The sequence below is a fragment of the Lycium barbarum genome, chromosome 2 (assembly GCF_019175385.1).
Source record: "Lycium barbarum isolate Lr01 chromosome 2, ASM1917538v2, whole genome shotgun sequence".
Classification (NCBI taxonomy): Eukaryota; Viridiplantae; Streptophyta; class Magnoliopsida; order Solanales; family Solanaceae; genus Lycium; species Lycium barbarum.
This window is the reverse complement of record NC_083338.1, coordinates 10925488-10932332: the sequence shown is the minus strand read 5'-3', so window position 1 is coordinate 10932332 and position 6845 is coordinate 10925488.

Here is a 6845-nt window from a genome sequence, read left to right as displayed (position 1 = left end):
AATCCATAATATAATCGGAGGTGTTCGACCTTACGTCACTCCGGCAGGAACATAACTTTCCTTGAGCCTTCATGCATGCTACGTATATTATGTATGTATATGTATATGATATGAAAATGTTTTCAGGGGAAGTGGGGAAAGGTGAGGCGCTATAGACGCATAGCCACTTGTACAGCTGGCATATCATGATTTCATCCCGGACGCGGGATATATGGGTGATGGATCGGGCCGTACGTTCCTCGGCACTAACATACTATACTATATATGGATCGGGTCGTACGTTCCACGGCAATATATTAATGTATGATGACATATGGATCGGGCTGTTTGTTCCGCGGCAATATATTTATATATGATGATATATGGATCGGGCTGCACGTTCCGCAGCAATATATGATATGAAGTAAGTCAGCATGTGCTATTTCTTCTATACGTGACAGTCATATACAGTTGCTCCTTATTGATGTTTCCTTTATCTCATTGACGTATTTTCATTGTTATGCCTTACATACTCAGTACAATATTCGTACTGACGTCCGTTTTCTTTGGACGCTGTGTTCATGCCCACAGGTAGACAGGGAGACGGCGCAGACCTCTAGGAGCTATCAGCAGATTTTCAGGAGCACTCCATTATTCCGGAGGTGCTAGTCGGGTTATACTTTTGTGTATATATATATATGTATATGTATTTTGGGCATGACGGGGTCTTGTCCCGTCCATATGTCTAGCACTCCAGTAGAGGCTCGTAGATGCGCAGTGTGGGTTAGATGGTCTCACGAGATGCTATTTAGTATAAATGTTATTTTGATGGCCAAAAGGGCATATATATAAGTATTTATTTTTTATATGGAATATGATTTTCCTACGATTTGAGTATAAAAGTAATAAAAGAGCATGAAATGAGTATGATGAGACATAGAGCAAGTGGTGCTCGGTGGTTAGCCCCGGGTACCCGTCGCGGCCCCTAGTTGGGTCGTGACAGGGCGCGTGTTTGACAGTCATCGAATCAGCTTCGACAATGAAGAACTGCCACCGGAGGGATGTAGTCACAACAAAGCACTCCATATAATTGTCAAGTGTCGTAACATGTTTGTGTCTAAAGTGTTGATTGATGGAGGCTCTGGACTTAACATTTGTCCACTAACAAGTCTGAGGAAGATCGGATATAATATTAGCGAGCTTAAGACAAGTGATATGAATATTCGAGCATTTGATGGGGCTCAAAGGCGTCCTATTGGAGAAATAGAGTTAAACGTGCTGATTGGACCTGTTGAGTTCATTATGGATTTTCAAGTACTTGATATCTCCACGACATACAACATGTTGTTAGGAAGACCGTGGATCCATCTGGCTGGAGCTATGCCATCTACTTTGCATCAGACTGTCAAATTTGAGTGGGATCAACAACAAATATGCATACAAGGAGAATGTGACGTGTCCATCTATCGAGAGCAATCTATCCCGTTCATTGAGGCAACAGGAGGGTTTGATGGAACAACTTACCATGCTTGGGAGGTTGTGAATGTTACTAGAGTGGGTGAAGGGAGTCAAACTCAAGAATCAAAAATGTCATGCGCCGCAATCATGGTTTCAAAGGAAATGCTGAAAAATGGGTACCAACCTGGATTTGGATTAGGGAAGACATTAAATGGGCAGGTTGAGCCTGTAGTCCTCCCTGCACAATAGTTTACATTTGGTTTGGGATATGAACCAACTGAAGAAGAAGTGAAGGAAGCATGAAAGAATAAAGGAAAGGAGATTTTCTTGCCAAAACCCATTCCTACCATTGATCAAACTTTCTCAAGACCTGCCATCTCCAAAACTTCAGATTTGACTGTTGAAGTTGCCTATGATGATATTGTGGAAGGAGTCAAGAACTTGTTCATGGAAGATGAAGATGATCATGCTGTAGTAATTGAAGACATTGCTGAAACACCTGCCTTATGGGCCGCCGAACCAGGACCTGAGTTGAAGAATTGGATTTGCATCTTAGCCCCGGTTCGCTGGGGGTTTCAGTAATTTAAGTTTAAATTTCCTTTTGTAATAGGCCGGAGCCATAATCTAGAACCTTTTGTTTTTTTTTGTCATGTCGCCTCTATGTTTTGTTACGGCCTTTCTAAATTAGGACTTTGTCATTTGTTGTAATGAACTACGTTTGGCCTGACTTCCTTTTGGATACGTAGGCAGCCCATATCGGGTTTGGCCACTCTTTTCAAAATATTTCAGTGTCTTTGTTTTGTAGGTTTGAACTACGTGTGGCCTGATTTCCTTTTGGATACGTAGGAAACCCACATCGGGTTCAACCCTCCTTTTAAAAAAAAAAATCTCAAAAGTTCTTATTTTTATTCACGAACTACGTCTGGCCTGATTCCTTTGGGATACGTAGGCAACCCAAGGCGGGTTCGGCCCTTCTATTTTAAAATTTCAAAGTCTTTGGTTTGTCCAACCATTTTAGTCCCTATAAGATATATAAGGATTTTGTATAAATTTTTGGTCTTCCCATTGTTTAAATTCATGTGTCCTAGTATCTTGAAACTGGGACAAATTTTTGAAATCGGTCAAATCGCTTCCAAAAACTTTCATTATAACTTCTCACATTTCAATTGTTTAGAACCAAGCGCCTCCAGGACTGGAAACTGGGGCAATTTTTTTAGAAGTAGCACGAAAGTGGTCTTAAATGTTCAACAACTTTAAATAAAGTTCATCCATGTCTTTCTAAAATGTTGATAAGTTTGAATTCGAGTCTTCATAATCATTTTATCTATTAGAGCCACTAAGTATCCCCTTTCGAAGTCATCCAAATCTCATTACTCTTAATTTCAGAAGACGTTCTTTATTACTTATTACTGAAACTTCTTGGCAAAGCAAAATATGTGGTGGGGCATCGAAGAATGTGGAGGCGATCGAGACAAGAATAAATTCAAGGACCAAGTTCCCCGATATGCACAAGTCAACCAATTTTCTTTTAAACTCATAATTTTTCTTTGATGAGACAGGTTTCAATTAACATGGATGTGGCGCATATTTGACTCTTCTTCAAATTTTAATTATGGACGTGATCAAAGAGTTAGCTTTCTTCAAAAGGAAAATATTGTTCAATGTGGATGTAAATTTAGCTTGCCCTAAACGGTGGACGTTGTTCCACTCTTCATGAAATTTTGATCACAACAGTGGACATGAATTTATCTTCTCAACCAAGGGCGGTGAGCGTAATTCTTTCAAACCCAACTATTTACATATTCTTACCACTAACAATTGTTTTAACTCGTGGCATTTCTCGATGGATCAAGGGCACATAATCGTGGATTTAACCTTCTTCGAAGTGGATACGAACATGGTCGCCTGTTATTTCAAGTTTCTAACAAGTTCTTTTTAGAATGTGGTATTTAATGAGATGACAGTATCGAAATCTTGCATCATATGTCAAATCGTGGGGACAATTGTAGATTTAACTTCCATCACAACGGGACATGGATTAGGATGTGGAATTATATCTCTTCACGAATGGTTTTGTGGATGTGGACATAAACGTGGATATACATTTCTACATTACAAATTGTGAGAATGGACGTGGATTTATATTTCAATATCGTGGATTGTGTGGATGTGGATTTATTTTCTACATTGTGGATATTGTGGACGTGGTCGTAGATATATCTTTTTGCATTATGAGCACTGTGGACGTGGACGTGTATTTATCTTTCTTGCATTATAAACTTTGTGAAAGTAGACGTGGATTTACATTTTCGCTCTAATGACTTCGTGGATGTGGATGTGGATGTGGATGTGGATTTATATTTCTACATTATAAAGTTCGTGGAAGTGGACGTGGATTTATGTTTTGCATTGTGGATTTTGGGGCATAGACGTGGATTTAAATTTCAGCACAGTGAATTTCGTGGACGTGGATTTATTTTTTACATTATAGATCTGTGGATGTGGAAGTAGAATTATCTCTTCGCACTTAAAGTTTGTGGAAGTGGATGTGGATTTATATTTTTGTACCGTGGAATGTGGACGTGGACGTGGACGTGGATTTATATTTGTGCATAGTGGATTTTTGTGTATGAGGACATGAATTCATTTTTCTACATCATGAGTTTTATGACGCGGGCATGGATTTCGTGGATAAGGACGTGGATTTATATTTATGCACAGTGAATTTTGTACATAAGGGCTTGAATATGGTCATAAATTAGCTCCCCTTAAAAATGTGGTGTCATCATGGTTTTAGCTTTCCTCAAAAAAATAGACGTGGATGTGGATTTAGCTTTCGTTAATGTAAATGTGGATGTCGACTTAATTTCTTCTTGAAGTGGAAGCCATAAATTCAATACATCTCCAAAGTACGATGTGGATTCAACTTCCGAAACATGGGTTATAAGTATAAACTTCCTTAACCCTGTCTTATTTACATATATATTTCTTTATTGCTAACTATTGTTTTTAGCTTGTGGTTTTTTGAAAATGGCAAGGTTAAAATGGCTTTGCATATCAACTCATGGATCATAATCTTAAGCAGCGAACTGGGGCAATTTGTTGGAAGGATAACCAGACTTCTCGACAAGGGTCAAGGATCTACCTCGAACACTCGCCTCCAACCCCAAATATTCCGCTTGCATTCCAGCACATTCAATTTTCAGAATTCTCGAGTTCTATCATAATACCCAGTGTCATCATAATTCGACACTGGGACAATATTTTTGCAAAGTTTCGCACCAATCGGGATTCGTTATTTATAAGGTATCCCAGAACTACACACGACCTGATTCTCATGCAACCCAAGATATGTAGGCAACTCGGAGACCGGAGTTCGGCCATAATCCTCTCAAATTTTCTTTATCCTTAGTCCTCCAAAATCCTTTAGCCGGGACAAAATAGGCTATTGAGTCAACGTCTTTGCTCGAAAATTCTTTCATCATTACCGGTGAAAGAGGGACAAGTTATTGACACCCAATTTTGTCCCGCCTTTCCTCCAAAATATCTATTTACGCTTCTAGTATTTTTTTTGGGCAACTTTAAAAATAATTATTTATACTTTACTATAATTATTAGCTTTTTACTGGCGATTCATTATTCCATTGCAGTCACTAGCTGTCATTATTTTTTATTACTACCACCACTATTATCCTTATCCTTATTATTACTATTATTATTATTATTGTTGTTATTATCATTTTTTCATTATTATTATTATTACCAGTATTATTATAATTTGCATTATAATCATTTCAGCATTTTTTACCACCTTATGCACACGCATCGCATTTATTTTCGCGCAATTAAATAATAACATTTATTTACCGATATTATCGCACGACTATTACAACGGCGTATAATTTATTTTTTATCTGGGCACTAATAATTATTAAGTGATAATTTAGCACACGTTAGTATATAGTTATTAAAATGGGCCTTTTATTTAAATTTAGAAGCCCAAATCCGGGTCCAATTAACCCACAAACCTTTTTGGACCAGTCCATTAATGACCAACCCATATTTTTAATCAGCAACCCAGCCGGCCCATGTTTTTAATTAGCCTAGCCCGCTACCCATCGTCTGACCCGACCCGACCCGCGTGTTTCAAATAATGAAACCACTAGGGTTTCCCTTTCTTTTCCCTTCATCCGCCTCCCTCTCTCTTCTCTCTCTCTCCTCCCTCTCTCTCTCTCTCTCTGACCGACGCAAACAGTAAATTCGCAGGTCTCCTTTCATGGTCACAAACCTTGCATGGTCAAATTCGGAATGGAGATTAATGCTTTGTACCCCCCGTCAGTTTTCCAACCGTTGAAGAGGGTGAAGTTTTGTTTTCTTCTGCTTTCGATCTGAAGCAACTTTGATGAGTTTTGTCTACTTGTGATTTCAAATCGGTTTTTATCAGTTCCTTTTTATTTTCGGGTACGAAATTTTAATGGGTTTTGTCCATTTTCTTCTTTTTTCTGATCGGGTATTTGAAATCTGAACGTTTGATTTACGGGGGGGGGGGGGGGGGGGGTGGAGCGTCGTTGACCAAGAATCCCGCCCAAAAATTTGAATCTTAGAGAAAAGCCCCTATAAATAATTGTTTCTAGAGTGATTAAGGGAGGTCTTTTGAGCCGCCGTGAATACCCCTAAAAAAAAAAAATCTGGTCAGCCGCACAAAATCCCCCTAAGAAAAAAAAAGAGTCCTTTTTAGCCTCCTTGAATCTTCTGAATTATAAGTCTTTAGCCGCGTGGAATCCCTTGAAAATATTGGATTCTTTTAGCCGCCTCAATTTCCTCTAAAAATATGAACTCACTACTTTCTTGATATCCGAAGCGTCGAATCATTTATTTCATTCTCATTTTTTTCTTCTGTTACTGTTTCGCATCCGAGTCTACGCAAACTCGGAGATTTGAAGTGTTCGAGGGTATATCGGAGGCTCGAACCCCACTTTGCTGCACCCGAAAAAGGTCCGAAGTCATCCTATCCTTTTTACTTCGCTCGCATGTTCTTTTCTTTCGTGTGTCGATGTATTTTTTTTTTGTGTGTTGTTTCAGTCAGTTTAGTGTGTTCATGCATGTTCTATAGTTTCAGTTAATATAACTTCAGTTAACAGCTTAATAGTATGGGTGTATGTTTGGGTCTAGTTGGTTGCGGTTTTAATAGTCGATAATGCTGGTATATGCATGTCCCAGTTTAGATTGAGGTTAGTTTCAGCAGCGTCTGTATGATGATATTTGGATGACTATATTAATAGTGTTTGGTTTAATCTGGTAATAAGGGCCTGCCTCGCTTAATTATATGATGTCGTTTAACTTAAATTGGGGGTTTAGATATGCATATAGGAGTTTGAATCGAAATTCTTACTTGACCGTTTAAAAGG